Source organism: Chrysochloris asiatica, unplaced genomic scaffold (assembly GCF_000296735.1).
Source record: "Chrysochloris asiatica unplaced genomic scaffold, ChrAsi1.0 scaffold00130, whole genome shotgun sequence".
In the NCBI taxonomy this organism is placed as follows: domain Eukaryota; kingdom Metazoa; phylum Chordata; class Mammalia; order Afrosoricida; family Chrysochloridae; genus Chrysochloris; species Chrysochloris asiatica.
The window spans coordinates 725,094-737,752 of NW_006408648.1; the positions used below are offsets into that span (position 1 = coordinate 725,094).

General features: G+C 39.1%; 1 protein-coding gene and 1 pseudogene across 1 annotated transcript in view; one reads left to right on the plus strand and one right to left on the minus strand.

The window, feature by feature from the left end:
- Window positions 1-12,659, plus strand: part of CASR (calcium-sensing receptor) — a 58,611-nt gene that overhangs the window by 22,949 nt on the left and 23,003 nt on the right. The gene's annotated exons all lie outside the window — the stretch shown is intronic.
- Window positions 940-1,464, minus strand: LOC102830254 (annotated as a pseudogene).

The window sequence follows — 12,659 nt, forward strand, 5'->3', positions numbered from 1 at the left end:
AAAAAGGCACTCATTCATTACATAAATAATATCTAGCATTTCATTGGGAAACTACTTTTCAAAAGGCCCTGGCCACACAATTTCCAATACAATACTCAATCCAAGGTTTTGTTTTGTTTTTTATATTTTTTTCTAAGCAAATAGCAATTTATTTATTCTATGACCTGCAATGATGTGGGGTTACTAATTTAAAAGTAAATTCTCATGATGTTTAATCTTTCTTATATATCCTGTAGGCAGATTTTTTTTCCCTCTGTGTGTAAGTTCTGTCCAAAAGATAAGTGATTTATATAGAAGGATCAGATATTTAAAGACGTTTGCAAGCAATACTGGTAGCATAGTGGTTACAAATCGGGCTGTGAACCTTAAGGTCAGTGGTTCAAAACTACCAGCCGCTCTGTGGGAGAAAGATGAGACTTTCTACTCCCGTAAAGATTTACACCCTCGGAAACCCTGTACAGGATCGCTATGGGTCGGAACCGACTCGACGGCACTTAACAACAACAACAACAGCAAGCAATATACCTGATGATTTTCACCACTAGGTTGTTAATCCAGCAATTATCTGGGGGAGGAGGTTCAAGAAATGAAAGAAACTGGTCATTAGGATTATTACAATACTTCAGAAAACATTAAACATATGACAAACATTTCTTACAAGGCAATCATTGAATAATTAGAATAAGCAGTCAGAAGAATTTTGTTGCTGAAAACATAGTTATACATTATGTTCATCCAACTGAAGATTAGTGCATTAAAAAAAAAAAAAAGGTATAAGAAAAACTCTTTTATGTTCCAGTTCAGCTGCACTTGATTCAAGTGTTGCTCATAGAGGTTTGTGTTGTTATAAATTAAACATGCTGCTGCCTTAGCAACAGTACCACGAGATAATGTTCATGTTCACAAAATAAATAGATCAGTCTCTTTCAAGCAAAAAAGTTATCTCACACCAATTCTAGAAGTCATCCACAATCCTTCACCTGTTAATGAACAGCAGGACTGAATGTGCCATGGATGATCCTTAATAGAACTAAGGGTGAGGTATTTAGAGATTTCAGCTGCTGTCATGCACCCTTTCGTATCCTGTTTATTTGCAAAGATAAGCACTGCAGCCTTCCATAAATCCTCATGAGCCAACATTGTGTATAATTCTACTTTCATAATAGCTAGTTACTCTCTGTCAATGCTATCAACAAGAATGATGAAGTCTGTGTTTAAGTAATATGTGTTCCATGATGATCGCAGTGACTCTTGACCACCAGTATCCCACATGAGGAAGTAAGTGTTCTTTACAACTATTTCTTCAACATTGCTTCCTATGGTTGGAGACGTATGAACCACTTCATTCATTAAGAACTGATAAAGAATGGTGGTTTTCCCTGCATTACCTAGTCCTACTGTAATTACTTTGTGTTCTTGGTTACAGAAGAGGCTCCACAGTTTAGCGAAGATCAGCCCCATCATGAGCACCTGGGCGGGTTGCAAGGTCCCTCAGCAGCAAGTGCTGCCACACTCAGGCCCCTACTGTGGTACTAGCTTGAGGAGCTGAAGGAAAGCTGAATCCCTAGGCAAGGGCACTAGTTAGTCTAGACGTCTCCACATACACTCAGCTACCCATCAGAAGGTGCGGCGCCAAGTCCCTGCCGGATAGCCCTTTGTTTTGAGCTCCAATCCAAGGTTGTTTTCAGTGAGACTTTGTTCATTCTGTTTGTGGGCAGAAAGGCCTCTAAGAATACAGGGACACAAAGCTGGGCCAGTTGGGGTCATTGACAATTTTCAGAGTCACCAGTAAGACTTCAAATAGGGAAATGGAACATTTATTTTTTCTGGGATATGCTATTTGAATCATATTATTCAATTAGCCAACATGATAAATTAAAAGAAAATTAACATGATAAGGAGGTTGCTGCATTCTTTGGACTATGTGTCATAATTATAGTTGGTAAGTGCAGATAGTCTTAACAAAAACAGCCTTCCTCATCTGCAGTTAAGAAGATGGCTTAATTCTCTATCTGGCTTTATTTTTGCTGGACAACAATACACAACTGATAAGCTATAAATGATACTGTTTTATGTTATACAGTATAATTGGCTCTTGATCATATGCTACCTCTTGAAATGGTTGAACATTGACCATTTGGTTTTGGTACAGTGAATTTGTATTCCTTCCATCTAATTTTGATGCTTTCTGCATCATTCAGTATTTTCCTCATAGAATCCTTCAACATTTCAAGTAAAGGCTTGAATGTTTTCTTCATTTTCCTCTGCTTGAGAAATACCAAATGTGTTCTTCTCTTTTGGTTTTCCAGGTCTTTGCACATTTCATTATAATATTTTACTTTATCTTCTTGAGCTGACTTTTGAAACTTTCTATTCACTTTATTTCTTGCATTTGCTTTAACATCTCTATGCTGAAGAGCAAGTTTCAGAGTCTCTTCTGACATCCATTTTGGTCTTTTCCTTCTTCCTTGTCTTCTTAATGGCCTTTTGCTTTTCTCTGTATGATGTTCTTGATGTTATCCCACAGCTCTTCTGGTCTTTAGTGTCTAATGCATCAAATGTTTTCTTTTGATCTCTAAATTCAGGTGGGATGTGTTAAGGTCATATTTTAGCTCTCATGGACTTCTTTAAATTTGCTTCAGCTTCAGCCTGAACTTGCCTATGAGCAATTGATGACCTATTCCACAGTTTGCCCCTGGCCTTATTTTAGCTGATGATATGTCACAAGGGGAAAGGACAATAAAATTCCACATCAGTCTAAGGCAGACTCCTATGAGGCAGAGGATAGACATACCTCCACCCTCCAACCTTCTTTAGCCTATTGTGGAACCAATCATTCCTCCCATGCCTCTCTCTATTCTCCGCTGGGTTCAACAATCCATTGTAATGGCTACATAGAACACAGACAGTATTCATGATTATGGAATTATTAGATAAGCCAACACAGTGCATTTCTGTATCAGAAACAACTCAGGATATAGCTGTGGCCAGTCAGGAGGCCCTCTTCTCAGCCATGCTGCAGACATGTCACTCTATGGTCCTCAGCCCCTCCACCCTGTGGTCCCTTGGTCTCTACCCTGCTCTGATCAATGGCCAAAGGGCACCCAATTCTACAAGTCAGCCTACTGCCCAAAGGTCTCAGCTTTCCTTATTCCAAGAGTCAGAAAGCCCATTGCTCTGTTTCTCCATACCTCTGCCTTTTCTATTGCCTCAGTTTCTCTGTACAGGGATCTTTAGGTCCAAAGGACATGCATGCTCTTTCTTGATGGTCCTGGGATCAGCTGTTTCTGTTTTTGAAATGGCTCCTTTAAAAGCCAGTGAAGTAGCAAAACTAACCAATCCCTGCATTAAAGTACCATACACCCTATTTGCATGGCAGACTGTGGAACCTACCATCAATTACTCATATGCAAATTCAAATTGAAGCTGAGGAAAATGGAAACAAGTCCACGAGAGCCAAAATTGACCTTGAATATATCCCATCTGAATTTAGAGATCATCTGAAGAACAGATTTGATGCATTAAACACTAAAGACTGAAGACCAGAAGAGTTGTGGGATGACATCAAGAACAACATACATTAAGAAAGCAAAAAGTCATTAAGAAGCCAAGAAAGAAGGAAAAGGTCAAAATGGATGTCAGAAGAGACGCTGAAACTTGCTCTCCAGTGTAGATATGCTAAAGCAAATGGCAGAAATGAGGAGGTAAAAGAGCTGAACAGAAAATTTCAAAGATCAGCTTGAGAAGATAAAGCCAAATATTACAACAAAATGTGCAAAGATCTGGAATCAGAAAACCAAAAAGAAAGAACACGCTCAGCATTTCTCAAGTTAGGGGATCTGAAGACAAAATTCAAGCTTCAACTTTCATTACTGAAAGATTCTCTGGGAAAATTATTGAATGATACAGAAAACACCAAGAGAAGGTGAAAGGAATACACAGAGTCACTGTACCAAAAGGAAATGGTTAATGTTCAACCATTGCAAGAGGTAGAATATGATCAAGAGCCAATGATACTAAAGGAGGAAGTCCAAGATGCATTGAAGGAATTGGCAAAGAACAAGGCATCAGGAACTGATGGAATAAAAATTGAAATCTTTCAAGAAAGTGAGGCAGCACAGGAGGCATTAACTCATCTCTGCCAAGAAATTTAGAAGACAACTATAGGCTGACTGATTGGAAGAGATCCATATTTGTGTCCATTCCAAAGAGAGGTGACCCAACAGAATGCGGAAATCATCGGACAATCTCTTTGATATCCCATGTGAGTAAAGTTTTCCTAAAGGTAATACAGAAATGGCTGCAAGCATACATTGACAGAGAACTTCCAGAAGTTCAAGCTGGATTCAGAAGAGGCCGTGGAACGAGGGATATCATTGCTAATGTCCGATGGATCATCACTGAAAGTAGAGAATATCAGAAAGATGTTTACCTAAGCTTTATTGACTACGCAAAGGCTTTCGATTGTGTGGATCATGACAGCTATGGACAACATTGCGAAGTATGAGTGTTCCCGAACACTTAATTGTGCTCATGAGGAATCTGTACCTGGACCAAGAGGCAGTTGTTCAAACAGAACATGGAAACACTGAATGGTTTAAAATTAAGACAGCTGTGCGACAAGATTATATTCTTTCACCCCATTTATTCAACCTGTATGCTGAGCAAATAATCTGAGAAGCCGGGTTATATGAAGAAAAACGTGGCATCCAGATTGGAGGAAGACTCATTAACATCCTGCGATATGCAGATGGTACAAGTTTGCTTGCTGAAAGTGAAGAGGACTTCAAACATTTACTGATGAAGATCAAAGAGCACTGCCTTCAGTATGGATTACATCTCAATGTAAAGAAACCAAAAATCCTCACCACTGGACCAATAAACAACATCCTTATCAATGGAGAAAAGATTGAAGTTGTCAAGGACTTCATTCTTCTTGGATCAACTATTCAACATTCATGGAAGCAGCAGTCAAGAAATCAAATGACATATTGCATTAGGCAAATCTGCTGCACAAAAAATTTTAAAGTGTTTAAGAGCAAAGATGTCAGCTTGAGGCCTAAGGTGTGCCTGACCCAAGCCATGGTATTTTAAATAACCTCATATATATGCGAAAGCTGGACAATGAATAAGGAAGACTATACAAGAATTGATGCCTTTGAGTTATGGTGTTGGGAGGAGAATATTGATGGTGCCATGAGCTGTCAAAAGAACCAATAGATCTATTCTGGAGAAGTGCAGCTAGAATGTTCCTTGGAGGTCAAGATGGCCAAACTTCATCTCTCATACTTCAGACATATTGTCAGGAGGGACCATTCGCTGGAGAAGGATATCATGTTTGCTAAGGTTGAGGGTCAGAGAAATAGAGGAAGACCCCCAACAAATGCTGGCCAACTGTCAGCATCGATGGACTCAAGCGTGACAGCAGTAGTGAGGTTGGCCCAGGATTGGGTAGTGTTTCGTTCTGCGGTGCAAGGTTGCTATGAGTCGGTACTGACTCAATGGCACCTAACAACAACACTCAGTCATTTGGTGGGAATTATAAAGACTGTGGTAGACAAGTCACAATTCACTGTACCACAGTGATTCAAACCACCCAGAGGTGCCCTGAAAGAAAGACCTGATGATCTGCTTCCAAAAGGTTATTGCATATGAAACGCATGCAGTTCTACCTTGACATACATGGAGTTGCCATGAATTGGAATCAACTCAACAACAGCTGGCTTGATTTTTTGGTTTTCAATTCCATTGTCCACTATGAAATGTTCATCTTTTTTCAAAATTCACTTTTTCCTAGATGTCCCTTCAAATCACAGCCCTCCTTGGCTCTTTCTTCATTCTAATTCCTCCATGAAGTCTAAGCTTCATTCTGTACACAGAATGCCTTGCACCTAAATACTTGTAGAATGAATGAAGAAATAAATGAATGAATGAGTAGGAGTCTAGGTGATCTGTAGAAAACTGTTTGACCCAACCACCCTTCTTGACTCAATCACTGTGACCAGGGTATTCTAGGCTCAGATTGGCAGAGACTGAGTCATGTGCCCACCTATTAAGTTTGAAAGGAACACTACATAAGTGTGGGATCACCTTTTTTCTTCATTGACAGGATGAGCACACACAAGACAGGTCTTCTGTCCTCCTCTGCCTCACACCACTCACTAGTTAAAAAAACAGGTATGCAAGGTGACAGAACTATTGTAATAACAAAAGACAGATTGAGTTGACCTTTCCAGCAGTTGCTAGTCCAGTTGGGTATTGGAGATAGGGTGGTATGAATGAGGGTGAGAGTCAGAGGAGATAGAGAAGAGACAAGAGAATATGACTGAAAATAAAGAGGGGAATTGGCCTGAAGTCTTCCCTAACTCAGCTCAGAAAGAGGGCAAGAAGCCATAGGATTGTTTTCTGTGTGAACTGTCCCTTATTATCTTTGTGAAGGGGATGCTTTGGGGACCCCCATTTTCCTTTCTGTGCTAAGAAGTGACATCATGTATAAAGGCTAGTAGTCCTAAACAAAGTGGGGGATTTCTAATCTCTAGACTTTGACTTAATTCAACTGACCCTTAAATTATGGGCCAAGAGGTGATTCCCATTTGTACTTATAATTGGCAATGGTGTGGCTTTAAAATTCTTTAGAGGAAATGCCCTAAAAGGTCACAAGATTGGAACATTACCACATAAAAGATATGTTAACAGGTATTTGTGTGCATACACACATTTTCCTCTCTTTCTAGATGTTTTTCTCTGTGAGTCTGTCTGTCTCTGTGTCTGTATTTCTGTTGTGCTCTATATTTGTCTTTATATTAGCCTTTTCCCTTTCACTTCCCCTTAATTTGTTTTGTCTTTCTCTTCCTATCCCTCCACAAATACATAAATTGGAAACCTTTTATATTGAATTATGATATTGAATAAATATTTTATATTTTTCATTTTAAATAGAACCATGTGTCCCTTCTTTTAAAGTTCTAAAGGCAAAAAAATCCTACTCCTTTTCACTGATGTTACTTTTTAGTGAGTTAGTTATTCTCAAGTAAGGGTGAAATGGTTTCCACCTCCGCCTTCTCATTATGTGAATTAAAGGCAAAGTATTCCATGAGTTGGAATAGACTCTACAGCAACTGGTGATGGTGGATTATACTGATGATAAGGTGCTCAAATGCTAAACTTGCATAGCAACAAGCCAAAAGAAATACCAAAGATATTTAAAGAGATGGTTTAAATATATGGCTTAGTAAAAGCAATAATTGACTATCAATGGACAACATGTGAAATTCTGACTAAAAAATTTCCATGCTCCTGTGATTTTATTTACAAATCTGCTGTGAGGATGAAGCAGTACACTATTTTGCAGGTTAGAATTTGAAGAAAATAAAAGATATCATTTGAGAGGAGCCTTGAAGGATGAATAGGCTTTGTGGCTATGGACCTATTCCTCAGAGAAAATGTTAAACATGAGACTGCTAATCTCAAGTCCTGTAGTTGAAACCTGCCAGCCACTCCTTGGAAGTCCTCTACAGGGTTGATGTGAGTTGGAACCACGTCGAAAGCTCTTAACAACAGGACCAGATTGACTGAGTTTAAAATCTCAAATGAAGATAATAAAACTTATCTCATAAGATTATAATAGGTGTAACACTTCTTAATACATATAATTGCTTAGGATTACTGTTGTTAAATGTTTTCAAGTCGGTTCTGACTCATACTAACCCTGTTTCTGAGGAGCAGTTGGTGGGATTTTAGTTAGCAATCCAGTGATTATCCTAAAGCACCACACCTGTATATAGTAAGTCTTCAGTAAATATTAGCCTGAGGATCACTCTTGTAGATGTGGAAAGTAAAAGCCACAACAGTCAAAATGATTTGCCAAAGGTTATATTCCACCTCATAGCGACCCTATAGGACAGAGTAGAACTGCCCCATACCCGTAGTTTCCTAAGATAGAACCTTTATGGGAGCAGATATTGTCATTGTTGTTGAGTCAATTCCGACCCGTAGCATCCCTGTATAGGGTTTCCAAGGAATAGTTGGTAAGCTTGAACCACCAACCTTGCAGTTCAAATGGTTTTGCAGTCTGGGCATTAACCCACAGCACCACACCAGGACTCCACGGGAGCAGATAGCTATACTTTTCTCTGGTAGAACGACTGATGGGTTCAAGACTCAAACCTTTGGGTTAGCAACCAAGTGCTTAACCATTGCACCAACAAGGCTCCAGTCATATGGCCAGGCATTAATAAAGACTACATCTGTCCCAGGCAGTCTGTTCCCTGTTGAGGCCCAGGTGGCTACTGAAATAATCATGCGACCAATTTGTCTGTATGGGTACATCCTCTTAGGAAGCTGCCAGATCTGCCCATGGATTTAGTCAAGACATCAGTCCACAGCCTTAAACAGTGGATTTTCACCAGTCAATTGACTGGATACCCTGGTTCATACACAGACACACAAAGAAAATATTATGTGAGAATGGACATAGCCAACCAAGTTCAAGCATATCAACCTTCTCTTTGTCAATATTGAATAATGTTGTATCCATTGTCCCTAAAACAGTGACTGCTTGGCCCCTAGTTGGTGTTGTTGTTAAGTGCTGTCAAGTCAGTTCCAACCCATAGCAACTCTAGTAGCTGCTCAATAAATACTTCTTGAATCAACAAATAAATGAAGAAAGTGAGATAAAGGTAAATACTGTAAGAGGCTGCCTTAAGTGGGTGGCAATAGGACAGTACTCGATTGGCTATGGACATAAACAATGGAGATTCATAACAGCAGAAAGTGGACTGAAAACTCATACAATGTTGTTATTATTGTTAAGTGCTGTCAAGTCGGTTCCTACTCATAGCAACCCTGTATAACAATTCCAAGAAGCAGCTGATGGGTTTGAACTGCCAACCTTGTTGTTCAAAGTCCAGTGCTGATCCTACAGTGCCACACCAGGAGTCCAATTCATATAATAAAACCACAATAATTTTAGCTTCATGAATTTATATCTTCATTACCAATAAGATAAATGACAGGAGGGGAAAAAAAACACATTGCTAAAAAAAACACACTACATGAACCCTCTATAATAAAGATACGAAAGACCAAATGAACCAGACACAGATGAAAATTCTGGAACCCTGAACTTCAGAGGACAGGTTAGACAAGTAGAGTGAGTGCTTACTGGGTGAAGAAACTGAGCAGGGATGGCAAGAGAGGGAGGCTGACTGATGAACAGCCAGCCAGACTCATCACAACCACCGTGAATTTTTATGAGCAGCTTTGGCAACAGAAGGTGTCCTGGCAGAACAGATTCACACAGGAAATGGGAAAAGTGCAATTCCTTCTTTCCCTCCACACTCCCCTGGTAACCAGAGGTGTGGCCAGCTCCCAACTTCATCCATCCCCAGCACAGACACTGCTCAGAAGGAGTTCAGAGCCACATGGTTAGGAGCCACGCCATTGGGAGGCATGGACCAGCTGTGGTGCTTTGGTGCCTAGATTTAGGCCATCCCAGCTCCAGACCTACAGAACCCACACAGCATTAGTCTAACTGAAACCCTCAAAACCAGCCACCAGCTTCCCTGTGGTCCTAACAGACACTGAAACCAGCTCTATCGACAGCCTCCATGAACTACTTGTCAGATTGAGTGCCCTGAACATAGATAACAACTAGACCTATAGGAACTCCATCTAGAGCCAGGAACTCCACTGTCACGTTCCTCCTGCACCCACCTCATGAACTACTTGGTTGGTAGGAACCCCCCCGAGATTTCTCTCTAGGGCCAACACCTGTGCTGGTTTTGGGGGAGGTTGCTTTTGGTCTTTTCCTTGCATTGTTTTTTTTTATTCTTTCTTCTCTTTCTCTTTCCATTCCCTTGAACTTTAGCCTTTCTATCTCTGCTTATGTTTATCCTTTCTTTTCTTGTTTTTCATTTCTCCTCTTCTTTTTTTTTTTCCTTTGATCCTTCTTTACTATACTCTACTAATGCTGTGGGTTAATGTGCTGGACTGCAAGGTCGGTATGAACTGTAAGGTTGGCAGTTCAAACTCAGCAGTCACTACTCGGAAACCCTGTACAGGGTTGCCATGGGTTGGAATCGACTTGATGGCACTTAACAACAACAACAACTATCTTTATCCTTTCCTCTTCCCTCTCCCTGGTTTTCCTAGGTGTCTTTTAGTATTTCTTCATTTTATTTTCTCTTATTTTTTCCAGTAGTGCCATTTTCCTGTACCTCTTTTCTCTTGTAAATTATTATATTTTTCTTATTCTTTTTTTGGTTGCTGCCTTTTTATTTCTTTTTTCTCTTTTCATTGTCAGTTCTTTGCTTATTCTGTTTAATTTTTTTGTGTGTGATTGGAGGGATTTTCTCCTCTTTCCGCCTGACAGGAGACAGCAAATGTGTTCATACAGCCCAGCCAAAACCATATCCCCTGCTGCTCCATTCACTGGGCAAGAGCCAATACCAGCTCCTATACCACCTGATCTGCAATAGACAGCAGCTAACACTAGCCAAACCCACCCTAAACTGGAGTGCATGAACAAAAAACAGTATACACACTTCCATTTTGTAACACCACTCACAAGAGACAGTTGGTGAGAGCCTAAGAATGCATTGACATACAATCATCAATTAAATGTAAATACAACAACACCACAATTCCCTGGAGACAAGAGAAAATTTTAGCTCACCTGAAGAAAAAAAAAAAGAGAATGGCTCAAACAAATGCCCAAGATGCAGAGCCCAAAAAAGGTTTCTGAGGAAGAAAGGGTAATGGAACTAACTAGAAAATAATTCAAAACAATGATGTTTGGTGTCTTTAAGGATTGGCAGAAAAATCAAAGGAAATAAGGAGAACTAGGAAAACAACTTCAGAAGAATTCAGGGAAACATACAATAACAGACAAGATAAATGCAAATTTAAAAATAAAACAAAACCTGCAATTAGAAATCCAGAAAATTAATACCAGGATTTCAGAAATGGACAATACATTGAAAGGACAAAGGAGTTGATTCAAAGCAATGGAAGCCAGAATTAGAGAGTTTGAAGATAAATCTCTCAATACTAGTAAGCTAGAAGAACAATCAGAAAAAAGAATGGAAAGTTTGAAGAAAAAAGAGTGAAAAATCTGAAAACCTAAGAGTTATGTGGGACACGATGAAGAAGAATAACTTATGGGTGGTAGGTATTCAAGAATAGGAAGGGAGAATGCAAAGCAAAGAGAAAATCATCGAAGAGTTGCTGGAAGAAAACTTCCCTAACATCATGAAAGACAAGAAGATAAGCATACAAGAAGCTGAACGAACCCCATATAGGATAGATCCCAAGAGAAAATCACCAAGACATATTATAATGAAATTTTCCAAAACCAAAGACAAGGAAAGAATCCTGAGAGCAGTTCAAGAAAAACAAAAAGTTACCCACAAAGGAATACCAATAAAAAATCTAATCATTGGAGATGCTGTGTTCATTTTGGTTCTTTCTTCTTTTTTGGATGTGTGCATTTATTGCAATAAATTTTCTTCTCAGTACTACTTTCACCATGTCCCAAAGATTTTGGTATGTTGTGTTTTTGTTCTCATTTGTTTCTAGGAAAATTGTGAATTCATATTTAATTTCCTCTTTTACCCAGTGGCTTTTCAGCAAGGTGTTATTCAGTTTCCATGTATTTGACTTTATTTCCTTGTTCTTCTTATTGTTGATTTCTGGTTTTATAGCATTGTGGTGTGAAAAGATTCTTTGTAGAATTTCGATGTTTGTAAATTTATGGGGGTTTTCTTTGTTACCTAACACATAGTCAATTCTCGAGAATGTTCCATGTGCACTGGAGAAGATGTATATTTTGCTGTTGTTGGGTTGAATGCTCTGTCCACATCTTTGAGGTCAAGTTGGTTGATTGTGCTGTTTAGTTCCTCTGTAAATTTGTCGAGTTCCTTTCTGGTTGTTCTGCCCCTTTTTGAATGTGGCATTTTAATATCTCCCACTGTAATTGTTGATTTATCTATTTCTTTCTTCAATTCTAGTAGGATTTGCTTCATATATCTTGGTGCTCTTTCATTGGGAGCGTAGATATTTATTATGGTTATGTTGTCGTGCTCAGTTGACACTTTGATCATGAGATAGTGTCCTTCTTTATCTCTTATGCTGGTTTTTGTCTTAAAGTTTACTTTATCAGAGATCAGTATTGCCATTCTTGCTTGTTTATTATTGCAGTTAGCTTGGTATATATTTTTTCCCATCCCTTAACTTTTAGTCCTTTTTTTTCTTTGTGTGTAAGGCAGCATATTGTGTGTAGGCAGCATATTGAAAGATTTTGTTTTCTTATCCATTCTCCCACTCGCTGTCTCTTCACAGGTGCATTTAATCCATTAACATTCAATGTAATTATCTATGTTGTTGTTGTTGTTATGTGCTGTGGAGTCAATTCCGACTCATAGCAACCCTGTACAGGGTTTCTGAGGCTATAAATCTTTACAGGAGCAGAAAGCTTCATCTTTCTCCCACGGAACTGCTGGTAGTTTCGAACTGCTGACACTGTGGTTCACAGCCTGATTCTTAACTACCATGAATTAATTTCTGCCATTAAGTTAATTTTTTGGTAGTGCTTTTCATTCCTTTGTTCTGCATGCCTTCATGTGCTGAGTTTGTGTTTTTTTGTGCTATTTATTTATTTA